Source organism: Corvus cornix, chromosome 2, assembly GCF_000738735.6.
Source record: "Corvus cornix cornix isolate S_Up_H32 chromosome 2, ASM73873v5, whole genome shotgun sequence".
NCBI lineage: Eukaryota > Metazoa > Chordata > Aves > Passeriformes > Corvidae > Corvus > Corvus cornix.
In genome coordinates, this window is record NC_046333.1 from 69,572,308 (window position 1) to 69,595,968 (window position 23,661).

Genomic DNA, 23,661 nt, shown 5'->3' on the forward strand with positions numbered 1-23,661 from the left:
CCAGTCCTGTTTAACATCTTTATCTATGATCTGGATGAGGGGATCGAGTGCACCCTCATCCAGTTTGCAGGTGACACCAGCTTGGGTGTGAGTGTTTATCTACTGGGGGGTAGGAAGACTGCAGAGGGATAGACAGGCTGGATTGATGGATCAAGGCCAATTGTATGAGATACAATAAGCGCCGAGTCCTGCCCTTGGATCACAACAACCCAATGCAGAGGGACAGGCTGAGGGAAGACTGGCTGGAAAGCTGATCAGGGAAAATGACCTGGGAGTGTCATTTGACAGCAGCTGAACATGAGCCAGGAGTGTGCCCAGGTGACCTTGGCCAGGTGCCATCCTGGCCTGTATCAGCAGTAGTGTGGCCAGCAGGAGCAGGGCAGTGATTGTCCTCCTGTGCTCAGCGCTGGTGAGGCCACACCTCAAATCCTGTGTCCAGTTCTGGGCCCCTCACAGCAAGAAGGATATTGAGGTGCTGAAGCATGTTGAGAGAAGGGAAATGGAGCTGGTGAAGGGTCTGGAACACAAGTCTGATGAGAAGTGGCTCAGGGTGCTGGGGTTGTTTAGCTTGGAGAAAGGGAGGCTCAGGGGAGACTTTACTGTTCTCCACAACTACCCAAAAGGAGAGTGTAGCAAAGCAGGGCTTGGTCTCTTCTCCCTGGCAACAAGTGACAGCGTGAGAGAAAATAGCCTCAGGTTCCACCAAGGGAAGGTTTAGATCAGATATCAGGAGAAATGTCTTCACTAAAGGGGTGGTGAGGCACTGGAATGAGCTACCCAGGGAAGTAGTGGAGTCACTATCCCTGGCAGTGCTCAAAAAATGAGAAGACATGGCACTTGGGGACATGGTTTAGTGGTCATCATGGCACTGATGGGTTAATGCCTGGACTCAGTGATCTTAGATGTCATTTCCAACCTAAACTATTCTAATTCTATGATTTATCTTCTAGTAACTGCAGTAACAGCTAAGCTGGAGAAGATGAGGTACAGCAGGGGAATAATAACATGTAAAAGGGGTGGCAACAGGTCAGAAAAGGGGAAGTCTTTGGCTGGCATGAATCTGTTGGTTGGATTTGTCACTATCAGCCTTAACAATCTTTACAGGCACTTTCTATTAAGTCAAAAATATTATAAACAAGCTAAAGAAGGTGGATGATGACTTAAATTTGAGGAAAATTTGTACAGGGAGGCTCAGGTTAGAAAGAAAAAACTGTCTCAACTTGAAGTCTGCCACCATGGAAGAGTTGAGAGTCGAGAGGAAAAAGCTTGAGATAATTCACTTAGAGACTGAAAACAAAAGGCTCACTGTATTCTGAAACAGCTGGTGTAAAGAAGAACCTGCAGGTATGAGTTCATCACAGGTGACTGTGAATCAGAAGTGTGATGCAACCATGAAGGGAAACATAATCTTAGTATGTCTAGGATGACCTGTTTCCAGCCAAAGTAGGGGAGCATTACTGCTAGTGTATGAGACACCAATTGATGTGTCTTTTATTTCAAATACTGTGTAGCATTCAAAAACTACTCTTGGTAGTGTTGTCAAAAGAAAACAAACTGGATTTGGGGCAGACAAAGAGAAAAGTTGTAAGGATGGTCAAAGGGTGCGGAAACATCCTATAACAACACAAGGACAAATTTTGTTTCTTTAGTCAACCATACAAAAACCTGGGAGGTGAAACAGCTACACGTTATACCATCACTTGGGGGAAGATGCTACAGCATCATCAAAGGACAGAACTATTTAAGTGAAGGACAGTGGTATAAAAGCAGAGGGTTGTAAGCGTGCAAAAAATGCCAGTACAATGTGAGGTTAGAAGAAAATTCCTAGCTGTAAGATCAGGCAAGTTCTGGACTGCTGTACAGTGGGATTAGCTGGGGCTAAACAGCCTCATGACTTTTAATGTGCAGTTAATGAAAAGGGTTTTGCGATGTGATACCTGCTACAGAGACAAAGTGTAAGTGTCTCCCAACTTGTTAACAGCATGGCTATAACATGAGCATCAGCATCTGGTAATGCTCTTATTCTTCTTAACGATTTAATATCTTAAATTCATATCATACTTTTCAACCCAAAGGATCCCAAAGCACTTAAAAAATTGCAATTGATGTGCAGTCTGTGAAGAGAGGGCTTAATTCACTGCAGAAACAGAGCTGCAGCACAGGTGAGAGGCAGCAGCTGTTTAAAGCGTGGTTATACTTAAACTATAAAAAAGTGTTTACATTTTATAATAGGAAGACCAAAGTGGTCTTTTGGGGGAGAAAGTATTTTCACTGGAAAAATTTAAGTACTCTGTATTTCCTATTTTCTTCTCCAGGCAGGAGCTCTGCTGTTGATGTCATGGAGGGACCAAGGTGCAGGAATCCTAGCAGAATGAAGGCAAAAATATTTCCCCTGTTCATGCTTCTACTACTCATGAAAATAAATTTGCTATGTGTAATGTTGCAAAGTCATCACTACCTTTTTATTTTGAAGAGTTTCCTGCCTTCCTCAGGGGATATTATCTGGGGAGATTCATTAGGACTTGTTCAAACTAATCCCTCTAAATCAAGGCGGATACTGAAATATGCTTGTGCAGGATCCATGGGTGGGACAAGTTCAGGCTACCTTCCCTGCAATGCATGAAAATCCTGAAAAATCAGAATGGACCTTTGCAGACTACATACAAAGGCGATCAGCTGTCAAACCCAAACCTTCAAAAATCATGATACTGGCTTATGAGTAGAATACTGCTGTGTTCCTTCTACCTTGACTTTGGGATTGTTTTGATTTGCCTGTTTTAATAAAAACCAAGAAATCTTTTTCTTTTTTCCCACTGAAGGCATGACATAATCACACTATGTAAAATACAGCCATGACTTTTAAGGACTGTCCTGTGGCTATCTTTCACCAAAAGTGACTGCAAAGGAATGTGTGAGCTTATAAGGCCACCAGTGTAGGAGTTAAAACTTCACATCTTCAGGTTCTGTTTGGCTTTTGAAAACAATCAGGAGAGTACACTGGTCATCCCATTACCACGCACAAGTGAAAAGAGATATATTAAAGTCAGTTTTCTGTAAAAAGAAATCCCAGTGCAACTGTGATTCTTTACAGCTATAAAGCAGGAATAACATATGGAAACTGAAGAGAGAAGAATATTATTACTGGTAACACCTCACCAATGGGTAAATTACTAGTTATCACAGGCTCAAGAAGGTCTATTGCTCTAGAAGCTGCAAAATGAGCTCTTCTTGAAGGATTTTCAGTAAAAACTCAGCATACTTAAATGGTCAGAGCAATCTGAAATCCAGGTAAGGAGAAATCAATGTTGTGTCAAGCTTAGAAATAACTTTTTAAAAATAAGCCAAATCAGGAAATTCCCTTTTAATTGTAAGGAATGAAAGTTTCTCTAGAGAAGACATGAATTAGTCATAGAGGTATCTCTTGCATGGCTTTTTTCTTTTTTTCCCCCCTTTCTTCTACATTCCATAGTTATAAATGGAGAAGTCATCTACAGGTCACACCACTGCCTCTGGTGCTACTTAAACATTTTCTAAAAATGTATCTTCACACCAGCAACACGCACAACCCATGTAGGTTGGATTTGCATGAGCAGTTGTTATCTGAGCCCCCAGTTGCCACCCCAACCTCCCATCTACTTCCTCCTCCTAGCTCCCCTGTTCCCAAGGCTGGCTGGGCTCAGCTGCCTGGCTGTCACAGAACCGCTGTGGGGCTTTGGAAAATTTGAGACAAGCTCACTCCTTTCCAGGAGGCTCTCCTCCCAGTGAACACATACCCCTGAGATGACTTTAGGCCACTGGCTCGCCTGAACTATCCAACAAGGGCTTCCTTCTAAGCAGCAGTAGCTGATAGGAGACCAGTAAGAATGCTCCTAACCAGTGCGTCACTGAGCAGATTACCAAGAAAATGGCTCACAGGAAAAATACTTCCTTGTTTTGGGCGGCTGGTGGGCTCAGCTTTCTCCCATTACAGAGCTGCCAGGGCCTTATCCAGCCTTTAACAAAGGCTTCCCAGTGGTGTTCCAGCAGCCCTGGAGCTTGTGTGTCCACCTGCACCTCCTTTTTCTCTTCATCTCAGGACAGTGCTGAGAAGCTGTATCCTGTGACTTTGTGTGTTGGAGAGGTTCCTCTTGCCCCCAGTCCCTTTTGGTATGAGTTTGAGTGGAATGGAGGAAGAATGGGACCTGGAGGCTCCATCCCTGGCTCCTGGGTGTCGCTCCTGGGTGCTATTTCGCCATCATGTCTCAGCTACTGTCAAAAGAAAACTGTGGACAGTTTAGAATGCTCTAGTCTTACTGTGTTTTATAGCTGAGACTCAAAACAAGCAGATTTTTTCAGCTTTGCCACATGGATGTGTTCTGCCATTCTGGTGAAAGTTCACCCCAGCCTGGTCAACTCTTGTGCCTTTAAAAAACCAAAAATGTGGCAGTTTGCACCGGCCCAGCACAGATCTGCTGAGGATGGATAGCTTAAGTTTCTGTGCAGTCCAACATCCCTGAAACATCTCACATGCTCACATGGGTATTGGCTAGACAAAGCAAGCAGGTAATCCCTGAAAACTAAGATCTTGTAATGCTTGCATTACCAAGCTTCAAGGTATTTCACCTTGTATCTTAATAAGGTTCCTTTAACTCATGTATGGATTCTGGTTTTTAAATGTTTTTCTGGTGTATTTTCTAGTGTATTTTTGTTTCTCTGTGTACACAGACAGATAAACAGACAGGCAGTTTCTGTTTTGCAAAGCAGGAGATTCCTGCATGCTCTGCTTGCATTAAGAAGAATCTATATTCAAGAATGAACTGGCAGACAACTCTGTTTGTTGGTTCATAATATTGTAAGGGGAAGATAGGAAGTCAGTGATTTTGCCTAAGGGAGCAACTTAAGTATAAAAAGAAGAGAGGGGAAAACCAGACTAAAAACCTTTACAAAATCTTAATTTTGAACTAGAAACAGAAAAGTAATCCCAAGCCATCAATTACTGTGAATACTATTTAGAACACATTTTAAAAATTAAAACTGAAATACCTTGGACTTAATTTTAAACAGGTTTTGCATGGTGTAACACCATTGATGTCAGCAGAATAATTTCCAAGTTATAAATTTGTTAACATAAGGTTAGTACAAGGTTGCAGCACAGTGGATGAGAGTTGCTTTGAAAGTGCTGTACAAGAGGGAAGGCTGTGTGCTGATGTTGAATAACCTGCTAGGAGATTGTTTGCTTTCTGCCTACACAGCCAAGCTACACGTTAATTAATGCTACCACAGAGACTGTCATCTCCTAAGGCATAGAGCAAAACAGTAATATTCTAACATTAATAATAATTAATATTCTCTCTTATGAATATTGTTCAAATAAAAGGATGTTGTATTTTAATACACATTTACCCAGACCATGTAAAACACAAAGCACCTGTTTTATTTGCTGCTCTTCTGCCAAACACAGGTAATGATTAGTAAATAACTTTGAGCTGATGAACAAAGATAGGGGGTTATGTCTTTAGAAAGCAATAGCAGCCTCCTCAGAAATTTAATTTGGCTGTGGTTCAACAAGCCAATGTAAACAGCCTAGACAACCATATTAAACACAGGTTATTCACACTTTCGGCCCACAAGAGTCAATGAAACAGCGTTCAACAGTCTGTTTCTGCCTCCTCAGATACACAGGCACACATGCAGTGCCAACTGTTACACATACAGCACAAGCCTTGGATGAGGCAGGGTTAGAGAGCATCTCTGAACCATTGACATCAACCAGGCATATATTTTACAGGCTCCCTAACTCCTTCAGGACTTTGGGTAGCTGCAGAAATACTTCCAGCTCTTGCAGATTCCCACACTGAGCCAATGAAACAGCATCCAAAATACAACCTCAGCACCAAAACTGAACACTCCAGAGTTGAGCTGGACCGTGACTCAGCTCCAGACCTGTGAGGTGATGGCTGAGATGGGACAAATACTAGGTCACAGAAACCAAATTAAGAATGGAAAGTGGAACAGAGGCTCAAAGCTCAGTTGTTACATATGTAAACTAGGGCTGCATTTATTACTTGGGAATGAGGAAGAAGGTGGAAAGGCTGTGTTTCCATTGGTTCAGCAACAAGCAGAATTAGGGAAAAGCATACTGAACTTGTAGGGTAAAACAGCCACAGGAGCATGGAGCAGAGTAGGCTGGAGAGCTCACGGAAATAGTGCAGGAATTAAAAACACAAAGCAAAGGAATCACTAGCTTATGCAAAGTGAGAGGGCAAAGCAAAAGAACAAATACTTCATGCTGATACCATGGGAGTAAACAGTAAACCCTGGAAGAGTTGCATGGCAAGATAAACTGAAGAAAAGCCAGGCTTTTATGACATTTTATATAATAGTTTTTGAATGGTGACAATGGCTTTTAAAATAAAAGATAGTTGTATTTACAACTGGGCATGCAAATGTAGTGCATTGAGAAAAGCAGGGGACTTTTAAACAAAGGACATCTTAAGAAACAAAACTAGTGCATGTGACATACCAATAATGTTACAGAGTTCAGAAGGCTGGAATACAATAAAATGAAAAGACATTGCCTGAAAAAAATAATTCAGAGAAATATAGAGGATTCAAAAACATAGCAAAAATAATTAATAAATAAAAGAAGGACTAGGAAAAAAACCCCATAGTTTCATAGATTTGAAAAGACAATAGTGTTCTTGGATCAAGAGTACTACAACGCCCAGTGTAATATATTAGAATCTCAGGAATGAAAAATAAAGGGAGATGCAAGTAGTACTGGAAAAAATATCATGAAGAATTGCAAAGATTCAGAGAGGAAAAAAGTTCCAAATCTGATAGATGTTAGAAAGCAGTGGCAAGATTTCATTTCCACCCACTGCTACCACAAACAGTAATTGAAGTAAACAAACAAACAAACCCCTTGTTCAATTATTCAGGCCAGTTAATTTAGAGTTGTTTGTTTGTGGCAGGAGACTGAGATCTTTTGTTGATATAACTGAAATCATGCCAGTTAAAAGTTAAATCCTGCCTGCTAGACATAACTTGGGGTTTGGAGAATCATGTTACATGTCTCAGAGAAAACAACCAGCCCAAACAGCCCTCAAGGATGCCACGGCTGGTGAGGGAAACTCGTATCCTCTGCTGCACTTTCTTTCTGAATTCATGCTGCAGTCCTTGTTTCAAGAACACCACAATCCAAATCTTTCTGAAGCCTCAAGATCTCATATCCTTTGTAGTACAGGGACTCTAGTTTCCTGTAGCATTTTGATGTGTAAATAACATTTATTTTTTCATTTCCTCCAGTGTATTTTAGTGTGGCCCTAAATTACCATCCTGACTTATTTTCTCTCTTCCTCATCTATTCTTTAGGTAACTGTACACTGCATATGCTGCACACTGGCTAAAAATAAACATAATGTCAGAATTATATTCAACACTGTCTTTGATTGAAGCACCATGCCCTGCCTTATCAAAGACATCAAGTTCCTACTCCGTAATGTCCCATTTCTAGTTACAGCCTTCTGATGCATATCTCCTTTTTGCACCGAGGCATAATTCGGAGAATACACCTCAGTTTTCTTGCAGGTTGCTAAAAATAGCAAAGAGTCTGTCTAGAAGAGACACCCCATTCTGGCGAAATTTCCCTGAAGACAAAAGAACAACTCCCATATTTTCACGATGGACTTGTTAGTGGGCGTGGTTGACCATTTCCCCATTCCATCTTTATGCCAGTATAATTAAGTCAATGGGGCTTACATCAAGATAAAACTGAAGAGCATAATGCAAAGATGAGTCAGAATCCACATGCTACAAAATGTAAGAGAACCGTTTCATAGCAGGATGATGAGAATTTGGAACTTGCTTATCAGAAAACACATGCTTCAAAGTGATTCCTGATCATTTTGGAATTGCCATTACAAAACCAGCATAGGTTTGTTTTTGGAACTTGCTTATCAGAAAACATGTGCTTCAAAGTGATTCCTGATCATTTTGGAATTGACATTACAAAATCAGCATAGGTTTGTTCTATTGTTAGTCAGATCACAACTGGGGAGGAAACATGCCAATGCAAACCTCCTGAAAGATACTTCATATTTACTCTTGAACAATGTCCTGGTCTTCAAGAGGGAAAAAAAAAATTAAAAGATTGACAATGGACTACATTGTTCTTTGATGTTGCAGCATGGACAAATCACAGGTGTATTACGTAAATACCTGTCAAACTGACAATTAATATCAATTAGGCTTTAATCTGACATATTACATTGGGCGCAGCAAATGCAAAATCTGTTCAAAGTAGATTGTAGATATGTACCCTTCAATTAGATATGAGGGAGGAGGAAATTCTACTCTCTGGGAAAGCACAGAATTTAACTCCTGACTTGCTAGAGATCTGTGTGGATGAAATTCATCCTTGTGAAGGTGGGCAGTCCAAAACTTTTTTGAACCCTTGCAATTTCAAAAGTGTAAGCAGCATTTAAGTATTTAAGTGAGAAGGAGCTGGTCCTCCTCTCTCTGTGTATACACAGTCTCGAGTGTGCAGTGTTTAGCAGCTTCTTTCTTTGACACATAAAAAGGCCAGTGTAGAGGAAATAAGAGAGGCATCTCTCTGGATAAGACCTCCTGAAGCAATCACTTTGGAGTTGGGAAGTAAGAGAGTATTCACAAAGCTACACAGGAGATGGAAAAGGCACTTTCATGGTGTGCCTCAGAGCTGGAAACTGGACTAGAAGAACACACATCTCTTCATTTACGCAGGTAAGACCTACTGATACAAGCTCCTCAGATTTGGTATGTATGTGTGAACAGCTCTCTGTGTTCAATATACCTCTGGGAATTTTTTCAGGCTTCACAACATCAGACAGATCCCTAAATCACTACAGTCAAGATGGTGATACGATAATTTCTCCTCAAAGTGAGAAACTGCAAATATATGACCAAAACTGAACCAAAAAGTTTATGCTACAATGAATTGTCCTGGGGTTAATGAGACAGAGAAGTAAAACACTCAGTAGACAGATTCTCAGCAAGATTCTCAAGCAAGCCGCAACTGCTGTTATGACTAAATATGTTCAAACCTCAAAAGAAAGCAGACATGACTGCAATATTTTGTGGCATATGAAGAATACATAAATAAGGCCAAAAGCATAACATTTGTCCTCCTTCTAGAGAAAGCATCTAACCTGTTTCATAGCTTCCTTCATATACTATGAACCTGCTTCCCCATTTTAAATTAACCTTTTAATTTTATTTATAATCTCATGTATTGCCTCCAAAAGAGGATGCTGACTAAATTTTTATACAGCACTATTTTTAATGCTGTGAAAGTTCTTCTTATCCATGGACTTTTTAGAGAGCTGGCTGAAAGAAAATACACAGCTTCTCAATAGTCCTAAAATATGAAGACAGAATCCTGACTCTTACCAGCCATCAACATAAGCTAAAATTTTCATTCATCTGACATCCCACCAGCCATGCCTCAAATTCATATGAGGTTTGGAAATGCAAACCTTCAGCAGGATGCCTTTAAATCAGCAGGTATGCTCTGTTAACAGAGATTTGCAAAACAATTACACTTTTAAATAACTCTACTCTCATTTAATAAACATTAAATATAATCTCAATAATTTTAATCAGGGCTGAATGAATGAATATTATTGAAAATATCCCCTTTCATTTGAGAATACTAACACCTACTCTTCCATCCAGTGATTTCATACCCTGAGATGATGCTACACATGGCTTTCTGAACTCAAGGATGGGAATGACTTTCTACCTCTCAGCTCAGAAAGAGTGAAAGGGAAAGTACCAGGGAAATATATAATAGCTTTATTTTCAATTTAAAAGAAGAAGGCAAAAAAAAAAAAAAGTGTATCCTGGTAATTAACTTATAGTATTTAATAAAAAAAAACTAGATTGGAAAAAAAGGAGTAAAATAAGAACTTCCCACTTGAACAAGAAAGCCACTGCTATATAAGAATATGGAACTCATATTTTCGGTTTTCTGTTTCTACAACAGGTGCTAAGTTCTGCTCTCTTTTTTCTGTGCAATGAGGTATTGTTCACTTTGGTGACTTTCTTATGTGAAGGAAAGAAAGGAGAATTCAACAATTCCCATCATTGTCTCTGGAGATGTTCAGCTCATGCCATGCATGGGTAACACAGTCTCTGTTGGAACAATGGTTATCTATGCTAAAAATGTTATCTCGTGGAATCTTGTTCCACTGCTTTAGTACATAGAGGCTTTCATTCACCTTTACAATAAGCCTTTGACTGCTGTCATACAGCACTAGGATTTTTTGACAAAACATTCAGAAACAAGAAAATCCCTCTTCCTTCTTCAACCTGGCATTCCTAACTTCCTTGTTGACTTTCAGTATGGTAGAAAACCTACTGATATTATTTTCCCCTCATTTTAGGAGGTGGACCTCTGGAATATCCACACAACTGCAAATGGAGCATGCCTGTGCCCCTTGAACTTTTGAACAGCACCAGAGTAATCCCTGGTATCACAGAATCACAGAATCACCAGGTTGGAAGAGACCTCCAAGATCACCAAGTCCAACCCATGCCCTAACACCACCTCAACTAAACCATGGCACTGAGTGCCACTTCCAATCCTTTTTTAAACACATCCAGGGATGGTGACTCCACCACCTCCCCGGGCAGACGATTCCAGTACTTTATCACTCTTTCAGTAAAAAACTTTTTCCTAACCTTCTGGAGGCATCTCTCCTGCAGCCTCTGGATAGCAGTGGGAGAAGCTTTTCAGTTCACTATTTTCACAAAGCATTTCAGGCTGCTGTCCTGACACGTCTGAGTGAAGCAGGAGGAGGCCTCTTGCCAGACAGCCACCCCATGGTATGCAGCCGCCTGCCGCTCCCTGCTCCGAGGCCACAATTACACAGCCGGGTGGCAACTGCTGCCAGTGGTGTGCATGACTCCCAGAGCACAGAGACCAGGGTGAGGGCAAGCAAGGAGAACCAGGCCATCACTGAGCTCTGCTGTAAATTCATATGAATAAGGAAAAGGAGGAAAAAAAGAAAACAAGAAGAAAAAAGAAAAAAAGGAAGAAAGAGAAAAAAGAAGAAAGAGAAAAGAAAAAAGGAATTTATTAAGAATCCATGTGTCTTAAGAGTCTTTTTAAAATAAAAATCCCATTCAAATAAACAGGGAGCCACCTAACTAGCTAATCTCAGGGGCTCAGAGCTGGTCACCAGCTGAAGCTAATTAGCTGAAGCTAATCACCATATTTCAAGTATGAGTAGTAGCGACTATGTCTGTACTATTCCCACAATCCTTATTTTCTCAAAATCAGCATTATTTCTCTTTCTGTCCTCTGTCTCTCAGTATTATTTTCCAGTATAATGACTGCTGTCACTGATCAAAGTTACAGTAAAAAATAAGCTAACTCACATATAATTTATGACCTTTAGATGTTAAATGAAGAGAAGTTACATGACACTACACTGTGATAGCAGGTAGTGCTTTCTCTCTCCTGGAGAGAAAGAAAACTCAAAGCTTTGCTACATTTGTTACAGCAATGTACAGCATCATCTGTTATTACTGTGTAGCTCCATGGCCAAAAAGTAACCTGAGGAGGGTTCATACCACACACTTCACATGAAATATAAGCACAAGTCTAGGTAATGTCCACCCTTCCACTTCATGAAGAGCAGAAATTCTGGGATTCATAAAGGCTCTTGAGCTTTGCTAGTGAGCCGAGAGCCCAAAGCAAATGGCATTCCCAGGAAAAACCCACAACACAGGACAGGCAGTCTGGCTTGCTGCTGTTTCCTACCAGCAAGAGGAAACAGAGCCATGGCAGAGCCATGGTGGTTCAGGTATGAGACTGTGGTTCAGGTATGCCATACAACAGTGACCTAGAAAGAGCAGCGTGAAGGCCTGTCACAGGAAGGAAAGAGGGGATTTAATAAGTTTGGGGAGGAGAAGAAAGGGATTCTTCAAGGCAGAACAGATCAGGGTCCACCTATCATCAATCTACCAAAACTACAGCCAGATCCTGGGATCAGCTCTGTCATACTTCAGGGCCACTGGCCATTGTTACATTATCAGTATGTGACAATACAATGCAAGGTCATGAACAACACACTGCACCTGAGTGGCCTCATCTTAATGTAAATAATTGCATTTATCTGACTTTTTTTGGCCGTGGTGCTCATATTTCAAGTCCATCACCCACTGTGTCAAGTATGAACAACATTTTAAAACAGTTCATCAAAAAAATCAACAGTCCAGTGCAGATATTCTTTTATGTACCTTTCCACAAACTATGACATATATGTCAGCTGGGTTACTTTGCAGATCTCTGCTATTTGGCTTATTTTAATCCTTGCTCCACAAGGTACTCATAACTTCATAGTTGGTTTTCCCAGTTTAGTGAGGGAAAACTGCAAGAGCTTCTCTTCCGTGTTTTGAACAAGGGATGTTTTCTGTTTAACCTGGGATTTCCCAAGAGCAGTCAGCACTGCTTCTGCAGAGATCTGCTGCACCTAAAGGCAAGGTGGTCGCCTTATTGGACACAAAGCTGTATTTTCCCTTTGAGGTGTCTTTTCCTTCAAAGAACTCAGAGGACAAATTGTAACATTCTTAGCATCCAGTGCCAAGACTATTGATTTTCTTACAGCTAACCAATAAACTAACCAAACTATTATATAATTTTTGACTGTACAGATCTAAAGACATGACCCAAACTGATGGATTTAAAGTAGTTCATGGATAGCCATCAACTAAGCTGAGCAGTGATTATGAATAATGGATCCTACCCCCCATCAGTAGCTGAACTGAAATACATTCACCTAAACCACTTTTGCATTCTAGAAAGGAATTGCAAAGGAAACATTGTTAAGGTTACTATAATTAAGTTCCCTTTCAACATATCTAAAATATACTAGGCAGGCAATCTTGGGTTACTTAACTGGTACCACCAGTTCAGACTATCACCTATTCTGTGGTTTTGCATGCATATCCCACATCCCTCCAAAGCTTTGAATCCATTACTAGTTATTATTTTGGAGGAATGTGATACATAAATTTAAACATGTCAGACACAGCATTCAACACTTCTAATGGTCTATTACCCTCATATTATTGAAGTCCCTGAGGAACTTTGGCAGATGTCATTCAATCATCAAGCTATCATTACTATGTTCTAGCTTTAATCTAAAGTGCCTAAGAGCTTCATGCTTCTTAATTCATTTTCTATCTCTCTTAAGGAAAAAAAAAAGGGGTGGGGAGAATGGATGGAAATAGTTCACCTTAAGTGGCCTAGAGTTCGTCATATTTGGGGAACACATTTTCATTTTCCAAACTAGATCACTTTTTCTTGTTTTAGTTACAAATCTATTTCCTCTAAAGTTCTAGTGATATCTCAGTAATTTAGTTAGTATTCATCTAGAATATGTTATGACAAAAAAAAAATACTATGGCAACACAAACAATTTCAAAAAGCAGGAGTTGTTGATCCAAATCTTCCCAATATATAAAAAGAAGTGCAAAGTTAACAGTTTGTGCACAAACACGTTATTACTTAGGGCTCTGTCTTGCTGTGCTGCCTATTTATCTCATTTTCTGATGACCTCTCCCAGGAAATTCAGAGGCATAAAATTATTAAGTAACAGTACCGCTTTATGAATACCTCACTGTTTGGGTACTTTGCTGCCTCTGTTGAAGACAAGATTGAGACTGTTTGTTGTAGGCAGTAATACCTCAAGCAGTGATTCAGGACGTCTGTTTCCCAGAGTTCTAAATTAATCTGGGCCACCGCGGATGTGTATGAGCCCAGCTGCAATTCTGTGGGCTGGAACCCATCCAATCCACAATGAAACTCCATTTCAAGACAGGTAAATGCCTAAACACAGAGACCCTATGGCTTATACACAGCATGGGCAAAAGCTGCCCAACTTGAAACCAGCACATATCAGGTGCTGGCTGTGGCCACAAGAGATGATAGCCAGATTTTGTACAACAGCTGAACAGTTACAACATACATTAGAAGACATGGGAAACCTGGGTCCAGTTCCCTTTGTTTCCCAGTCAACCTTGTGGTGGGCAGCATTTTTTTCATATCTAATGTATACCATTTTTTTCTGCAATTTAGGCTTTTATTTTTTGTCCCATTCAATCAATACAGAGAATAGGCCACTCACTCCCCCCTTGTAGCGTCCTTCTATTGAAAGTCTTATCATGCCTCCTCTCTGTACTAAACATACCACCAACCACATCTTTCTTTAAAACCTATGTTTTCTAAAATTCTAATTGGTTTTGTTGCTTTTCCCTGGGTCAAAACCTTCTGCAATGTGGTGTGCAAAACCAGACACCCTCCTGTTGTTGCAAAACCAGACACCATCCTGCGCCTTGCCAGCACCGAGTTAGAAGAAACACTTTGTGTTTTAGACACAATGTTCCTGCTCATCAGTTTCAGTAGGATACCTGCTTTTCCACAATACCCTGACAACACTGACAAGTTTTAGATGGCGATTCCCTTATGATCTCTCTAAACTACTTTGTGGAAAATGGCTTTGTATCTCTTGTTTTTCATCCCATATGGCAGATTTGGAATCTCCTCCTTAAGTGCAGTATTCTATGTGTGTTCTCATTGAGTCATACCCTATTCATGTCAGACTATTTCTCCAACAGTCAAGATCACTTTGAACTCTGAGCCTTTCCTCCCACCTTGCTATCAGGTGGCTTTCTGTCCTTGAATGTTAAGATAATCTCATCTAATGCTCTTCAGATTCAACAACTATGCTGCCTGTCCCATCACTCTGAAAATACTGGAGAGACCTTTGTAAAGCCCCATTTGAAACTTGTTTGTAGGTTGATACTCTACACAAAGGCAGAGTAATTGCTCAAATACTTCTTTGTATAGATCTATTTTAAGATAATACAAGTTCTTCAGTAAATCCTCTTCCAACCTACACCCTACCCTAATCACAAATGAGTCAGGATACCACTTAGTCAATAAAAAAACCAGATTCTAGCCAAGAGACAGGATTTATTTTCTCTGGATGGAGAACATTCCTATGAAGGGTAGAAAGCTAAGTCAACAAAATAGTACAAAGGCCCAGCTCTTGCCCACAACTATCCTTTTTATGCAGACAATTGACACCAGGGTGTGATTCTTGGGAACGGCCTGCTGGATGTGGCTCCCAGCCCAGCCCAAGGAGGTACAGGCACTGTTCATGCACCCCATCTTCCAGAGCAGAACACCAACAGGCTTCACAGATCCTCTCTTGCCACCATCACTTCCTTTCAAACAACTGTCTCTCTTTGCTCTCGTAACAGGTATATCCTGCCTGCTATACACGCTTCTAAGAAAATGAGAAAATAATGTGTTGAGTGTGGAAGATCTCTTCCCATTCCCATGGCAGATAATGACAGGGTTCACCTGACAGAGAAGTTCACAGGGCCCTGTAAAGTTAGCTTTCATTTTAAAATTGCAATCCAAAGGGAAATAATAACACTGATTGTGTGTTAAAGACCAGCTTGAACTCTACCTGCAGCAACTGGAAAGGGTACATTGCAAAGGAAAAAGAGGAAAATCCAAACACAAGCTGCTTTCTAGCAGCAAAATGTCACAAGAATCCTTGGGGTTTTACAGTTTCCAGTACTCTTTATAATTATTTAATTAATTGGAAATTAGAGGTAATGGAGACCTGTTGTTTGACTTATTGAAAGTCATAGAAAAGAAATGAAAAGAGTGAGTTGGATTTTTTTTCCTTGGGTTGATCAGTCTGAGGCAGGGTCTTTTAAGGTTGCTTCCGACATCCAGCCCCTTTCAAATTTGGTGTGTGTGGGGGGTGTGCGTGTGTGTGTGTGTTTGAGTTAAAGTACTGAATTTCTATTTTCAAACCAATTAGAATGTATTATAGTATTAGATTGTTGGGAGATGAGGCCTCTCTGGGGCCATAGAGAATTTATGCACACAGATTGTCATTTTACCCTGAAGGAAAATACTTTACATTTAACTACAACACCTCCCATGTGTCCCTTCACATGTCGCCTTACCTTTGTCTGCTTTCACACTACAGGTTCTTTAGGATGAAGACATTATTTATTTTTGCCTTGTATGGTGCCAAATATGTTGCTGGTACTTAAAATAAATAGCAGTAATACAGGCTCATTATCATGCAATTTAAGCCCTGGCAATCTATACTTGATCCAGGAAAGCCAGTTTTTTTTCCTGACACTATCTGTGCTATCTGGGGAGGGATTGTGCTAATACCTTCCATGTGTGTGAAAACAGCCCTTGCTAAGAAGGTTTTCATGCTGGCTCTGAATCTGATTTCACATACCCTGTTTCACACTGATGTAACTGTTTTCTTCAGTACAGTCGCACTTCATACAGAACCTTCTCCCAGTGACCCTCCATGAGCCAGAGGGGAGATATGAACCATTGTTTCTTGAGCCAATGTGAACAAAACCTATGTGACTTTATTTTAAATATTTTTTTAATAATAGATGCTGCAGTTTTGTGATTACTTTCCAAACACCAGCTTCATATTTCCCCTGGTGCCTGAAGAAATTTGTGATTTTCTATTATTCTGTTTCCTACCCAGTACATTAGCAATTTAGGCAAATTTTGCCTTAGTTGTAATTAATTTAAACAACTGGAAATGGGTCTGTGCTGTGTGGATTGTGCTGGAGCACAAACAAGTTTGCAAGAAAACAGGCTTTACAGTACTTTCTGTGCCCTGCAGCCACAGACTCCTGAGACAGGAAATCACAGCATTAACCTGATGATCAAGCTACAGACAGCAGCATCTATGTGCCACAGACTTCTGGTATTCTAAGTAAAAGGCAAAGGCAATGAAAACAGATTAAAACACAAAAATCTGGCAAGCCAGAAGAAATTTGTCTCATGCCTCTCCGTCTATATGCACATGTAGAGCCATATACAGACAGAAGTAGCCTCTTCTGTCTATATAAACTAATAGGATGATAAAGACACAAACAGGTTTCCAACTTCTCACAGAAAAAAAAATGCATTCTGAAATGATTCATATTACCTTGTGGCATGGCAACATATTATTTAATAGCAGTATAAAGTGATACATGCTCTGAAGGGGCTACGCTCACAAGAGAAGCTTCTTTTGGAGTCAGTTGCCTGCATTACATCACTCGTGGCCACATGTGAATGTTATTTGTGTATGTACTCTGAAACAAAATAAGGGGGAATAGACAAAGAGAGATTCCTCCCACACCCTGCATGCCAGAATCTCGTTTCCTACCCTCAGCTGGTGCTCAAGAGTCTGACTCCAGCAATAACAGTCCCCCACTGAGATTAAAGCACTGGCAAACACAGCTTATCTTGGTTAATGTATACTTAAGTTTTGTGTGTATTATACATACATATATTTACATATATAGACACACACACATATGTATATATTTATATCTCTCTCTCCCTCTACTGATACACATATTGTGTTTATACATATCCATAAATATGATATATAGGACATCTTTTGCAGAGACGAAATAGTCCCCGGGTGGAAAAACACTCGTAGATGTGAGCCCAAGCAGAGATGGTATTTCACTTCAGCAGCTGCCCCCTGCTCCTCTGCACCTCAATGGACACAACCACTCAGAGACCTCTGTCTCCTTTCCCCAGGGAATGCTGGGCTCCACTCCTGCTGCAGAGGTGTGGCTCAGACCTGGCCAGTCACCAGTAGTGTTGTTCTCCCACCTCATATGAACTGCATCAAAATTGTCATAAAGCCCAAAGGCTCAGAGACCTATGACAACCAAAGCACCAGACCATGTTTTTGTGGCATCATTGAGCAAATGTGCCTGAAGTAAGCAGCACAGACCCTGAAGAGGCTGCTTACTGACTAGTTTGTTCAGCATTTCTTGAGGCATTGCAGCATTTACCAGATTTCCCCATGGGGACAGTCATATTGGTAAATGCGGTTCACTTGATGATCCTCTCTAAGTTTAAATTAGTCTGGGCAGACACACTTAGCAAGGGAAAAGATGAGAGAAAGTGATCCAGATTTTGTGGACCATAAACAAACACTCTTGTGGACTGTGACCAGGAGAAGATTTACTGGGACATAAACAGCGCTTACTTACTCCAGGGTAAAACAACAATAATGTCTCTGAAATAAAGCATAAAACATCTTGACTAGCAAATGATAGCTCATTAGGAGTGTAAAAATACAGGCATATATGACTATACACATATAGTTGCCAGAAATTAAGGGTTTGTACTTCAGATTTATGTGACATCTCTTCATTATCAGAGTAAATTAATTTACCCTGAAAACTAAATGGATCTGTAAAATGCATGTATGCTGGTGCTTAGAAGATACAAACAAGCCTGCAGGAACCTTCATACAAGGGAAATGCTAAAACTGCCAATATTTACTATTGCATCATTTTGGAAAAAAAAAAAAAAGGTAAGGACGGGATGTCCATAAATAAAAGCTGTTATTTTAAATCTACTGAGAAACTTAGGTATAAATAAATACCAGTGAGTCAGAAAGTGAGAGGGAAATAGGTGGAGTTTGATCATGCCCTGTTTTAGGTGGATACAAATGAGATGGAAGAAAGGAATTAAAGCCTTTGAGTGCCTGAAATTCCAAGACCAGGATTCAGACCTGTAAAGCACTGAGCCAAAGAAACTACGCTAGCGTATCTGCTGGAAAGAAACAGCAAACAGCAAAAGTACCTCTATGCTAGGATCAGCAAAGGTGGAAAAGTTGTGAAGGACACACACCAAAAAGGAAATACAGTGGATAGGTATAGATAAAAGAAAAAAGAGATTAAGGCAAACAATTGCTCTTTAACATCAACAAATGAAAACAAGTCTATGAAAAGCTGGGGTTCCTCTGACTTTGCAATACCAAATGCAACTAGAATTCCTTGGGGGTAAATATCTGCACATGAAGCACTGCTATCAAAAATAGCAAAAAATTTTGGCAGGTGAAATACCTCCATAATACCATACATATATATGTGCATAATATATTTTGGAAAGAAGCAGCCACCTAGTCTGAGAACATTTAACATGAATAGCAGCAGATGCACTTGTACAGAACAAGAAAAGAAAAGGAGGGGGAACCTCGGGCTCAAGTCTGCCACTCTCTTCTTAGCAGATAGTCACTCTGCTCCCACCTTCTTCAGATGTTTCCCTAAACTCAGACAGTAAGTGAAATATCATTTTACTCAACCAACCATTTCATCCTGGCAACAGTATGTACACTTCAATGGATATGTCTTGGCTTAAGCACACCAAAGTCCACTGCTTAGAATGCATCTTTGGAATGAAACTTATGTTTCCACAGTAGTCCTCACCACTCACCAAAGTTACTGATTCCAAAAACTTTTTCAACAGAATTTATATACCTAAGATCTTGTTTTCTGTGGTGGACTTAATAGTATTAGGCTAATGGTTGGACTGGAGGATCTTAAGGGTCCTTTCCAACCTAAATTATTCTATGATTCTACTTATTTGGGACATTCAGGAGAGATTTTCTGAGGGTGCCATCTGAGCAGCTCCTTAACTGATATGACTTTCTATGATAAGCACCAGCAGAGATGTCTTCCCCTCATTCACTGGCTGGATTTGTTTTCTTCCACCTTGCCATAAAACAGATTTTCTCCATTAGTCTGCAAAGGTGAACAGCTATTGCAAAATTCTGCAATTCACAGTTTTTCAGTGTGCTCATGATACCACCTCAAAACGGCTGGGAAATGCTGATGGAAAAAGGGATCCCTTACCTGTAAGTCTCAGTTCTAGTCAACCTTGCTGCTTACAAGCCCTACAATTTTTCCATCCTTTAGGATGTCCTACAGTTTATGAAGTCATCTCTTTACACAGTTTTTTCACAGGGTTTCTTTAAGGTTCTGGTTCTTCAAGTGATAAAGTGAAGATTCTAAGAAAGGCCACATTGCATTGGAAATCACAGCAAAGACATGAAAGAGATGAATGACTTACATACACGGAAACTGAATGGCAAGCATGGCACTCAGAAGCAGATGTGCTTGGTTGCACTTTCTGAATGCAGGTGGTGTGTTAAACACAGCCAGCCCTCACAGTCAGAGCTCCCTGCTGCAGTCAGATCTGAATTTACCAGCACAGTGCAGTTGAAGTAAAGCAGAGCCTTAATTTTCTTTCTTGAACTTTGTGTTGCCTCTTGAACAGCACTTCACTTCAGGCTGAAAATGCATTCTATAAACTGGAAATCTGAGCCTATTAGCACATTTAAAGAAATAATTGGATTAAAGCAGCAGGGGCCAGCAGGGACGGAAATTATCTCTCCTTTAAATACATCTGAGTGACAAAAGTAAAATGTGTGAAAAACATTTAATGCTGCTCCTTCAGTGCAGCCTAGCCATATGAAAGGCAACTTTCAAACTTGCAATGGGCTTTGTGCCACCAGAGATATGATAGAAGGGAGTGGGAGGGAGAAATGAAGCTTAGCTAACTAATGAGTTGGGACTATCCGCTGTTTTTGGCTGCAGAGCTGTTGCTCGGTTAAATATAGCAGTTATTCTCCTGGCAGTGCAGAGATGAACACCTCATGAAATGAATTAGTGACATTCCTCTGGTTTGATTTCTCATGATCTGTAAAATTTTAAAACTGATCCTAATTCCCAGATCTTAGTTTCTGTGCCAGATTCACCAGACAGGAAAATATTAATCCGCTGGGATTTTTCAAGGAATTTTCTACATCTAGAAATGCTGAGAACATGTTCCTCCAAAATCAAGTAACAGCTATGCTGCTCTCCTCCTTGCTTTCAAAATTACTTTTAACTTCTGCAAGAATACAATGCCTGTACCACTCAGAATCCAGTGATTTTTGAAAGACAGAAGAGGAGGTAAAGCTATTCCACTTTTCTCCATGAACCCAGTTCTTCTTGGTACTCAATCTAGCATTGGAAAAGCATTGCCTTCACAGAGTAGGGCCACTGCAATTTCATAAAGATCCCATCTGAGTCCTGTCTGGGACTTTGTGTCACTGCTTTGACTGCCACTTCCCTGGGCCTGCTTTGCACCAGGGAGAAATTAAAACACATAGTGGGAGGGTGGAGCTCAGCACGTGTCTCTGCAGGCCAGGACTTCAAGACAAGTACTCACAGGACATGAAGGACAAGGTGGAGGCAACACAAACTACTGAATAACAGGGGGACAGACTGAGCTCTCACTTCTGTGCTCAGAATCTGTATCAGAAAGCATGAAAAGCAAATGTCTGTGACTGTAGCTGTGGCAATCTCCCTTAACCCATGGCTACTTTGGATCCCAAATACACTAGTTTGATTTTCCTACATCATACAAAAAGAAAAAAAATATAAATCATTATAAATGTGGAAGAAATTGATGTCTGAATTGCAAGGTCAGAACATCCAATACAACCAAGTGACATTTGTGCAACTGGGAGGAGGCATAAAGCGTTTAATGACAAGGTTCACAAAGCTTGCTCAGTCTGCGGATATTTTCCAGGAAGAGAAGATCTGAAAGGGTTGTGTCAACAAAACTGTCCCAAATCCTTATGCCTGCCTTTAAAACTGCATTGAAAAACAAGTCAAAGAAGGTACAGCTATTAATAACAGTTAAAGATCATCAGATCTTTTCAAACTGTGATTCTTACCTTGCTTATTTATACATAAGGTGATACGTAAATGCTGATGTCCATGAAATGTTGAGAATTGATGCAGAGCAGTAGCCAAGCTGGCTTTTGAGTTAAATATGCCCATCTGAAAATAATACACAGAACTAGCTAAAGGTTAATACTGATAACAACATTTTGCCTCCTCAAGGCAGACATGATGTTATAAATGTAAAATTTCCAAGTTTTGTGGGGCGTGGGGGATTCCTTAAAACTGACGCATCCCTTCCCTTGGGCATTGTCAAATCTCAAACTGAACTGGGAAGCTAACACTTCTCTTCCTACACTAGACAGACTCAAAAGAGAGAAAACTCTGCTGGAAACATCTATGTTAAGTTCTGCCAAGAAAGCGTGTTTTCTCAAAAAGAGGTGACTCTCTCTACTTGCTTTGTCTCAGACATGTAAACAAATTATTAACTCAACTATTTCACATTTTGGACATAGCACTAATCACAATTTGATAATGAAACTCCCTTCCACTTTGGAGCTTACAGCTTGAGGAGCCCCATGAAATGCATAATAAAATACTTGAGAACCCATTGAGGGAATTCAGCACAACAAATACCTGGAGGAAAGATTATAATCTATTTCCTTTCCACAGAGTCAACAAGACTAAAGACTGCCCACTTGATTGTGTCCCTTTCCTCAGGGCGAGTCAGAGATGCAAGTCAAAGTTACTTTCTTGACAGAAAACACAGGAAGAAAGGAAAAAAAAAAAGCAAAAAAAGCCTGAATTTGCAGTCTGGATGGGTCATCTGGTGGCAGATGTGGTAGACTGGTGGTACATGGCATTTCTTGCTGTCTGGCTTTGCATGTGTTCAGCCTAAGTGCCTGGAGCCTGGACCTTTTTCTGAGCAAGCCAAATTACCCTTAACCACATAACCACACCACCCCATCTGTGACCTCTCCTCCTGGATCTGGAAGGACCCACCCTCTCCGTGAAAGACAGTTAATTGCATCTCCATGATAATTTAGCCCAAAGACTTCTAGTTAGTAGAGGCTATCAATTGTGTTGAAGTATGACTTCTGCTTTTTGTGTTCCAGATTACTATCCACCAAGGATTTCCTAAAGCTGTTGGACTTTAGCCCACATATGCAAAGACAATCTGAAGTGTTAAATGAGATGCTGAGTTGTAGCTCTTGTTATGGCCAATGCAGATTTCCACTGAGGAAACCACCTCCTTTCTTAATTGCAGGGAAGTGTTTCACTTGCTCATTTTACAGCCAGTGTTTGCATCGCACACGGAGATAGCTGTGAAGTGTAAAGTGAGAATTAAAAAGTTTCCAAGATTGCAAAGAGCACAGTAACTTAATAAAAACTTGTTTAGGAAGCCAAGCATAATGTGTGTTATATTACACCAATCCTAGATCGAGAGCTTAGGACTGAAAACACAGAGAGAATTTAAAGTCACAAAAAGCTTCTGAAGTTGAAAATCTTGCTGAAACAACAATTATTGTTTTGTTTTTCCAAAGAAAAACTTTTATTTTGAAACTTTTATTTTGGAGAACTATTAACCCTTTCACCTCAAAATGCAAGTAACTTAGACACTAAAAATCTTCAGTTTAATCCTAAAGTGTTCAATGCCTCTTCTGCTTGTCTGCACGGATGTCACATTTCTCCAGCCTATGGTCAGAGCTGTCACTGAATGCATGCAAAATTTTGTACTTGTACTACTTTGTGTCAGCTAAGTAAAACTCGTTATTCTCAGCTCATAGCACCCCCAATTAAAAGAACAGCATTTTATCTGAAGGTAACTGAATATGGAAATCAACAGAAAACACCACTTAGTTGCCACCTCAGCCACTATTGAAGACAATTATGCTTGGGCAAGGTTAGTTGCAGTAAATATACTGCTTTTCTTTATCATGTCAACAATGCCTGTCAGTCAGTGTTAGCTGATTTGGAAAATTGAGGTCACTTCTGAGATGCTTATATTAAGAACCTTTGAATTGGGTATGACTGGTGAAATAAAATACTTGTTTTCCAAAGGATGAACATTTACAGCTGAAGTAAGCCTTCCCTCAGTGTCTCTGTCTTTCC

General features: G+C 40.3%; 2 protein-coding genes across 2 annotated transcripts in view; one reads left to right on the forward strand and one right to left on the reverse strand.

Moving 5' to 3' along the window:
- FOXC1 (forkhead box C1) overlaps positions 1 to 2,409 on the forward strand; it is a 48,263-nt gene extending 45,854 nt beyond the window's left edge. Inside the window, 1 exon segment of the mRNA XM_039549036.1 lies at positions 2,316 to 2,409. The gene's annotated coding sequence lies outside the window, so the exon portion shown is untranslated.
- The window catches only part of GMDS (GDP-mannose 4,6-dehydratase), a 412,544-nt gene that overhangs the window by 32,765 nt on the left and 356,118 nt on the right, over positions 1 to 23,661 (reverse strand).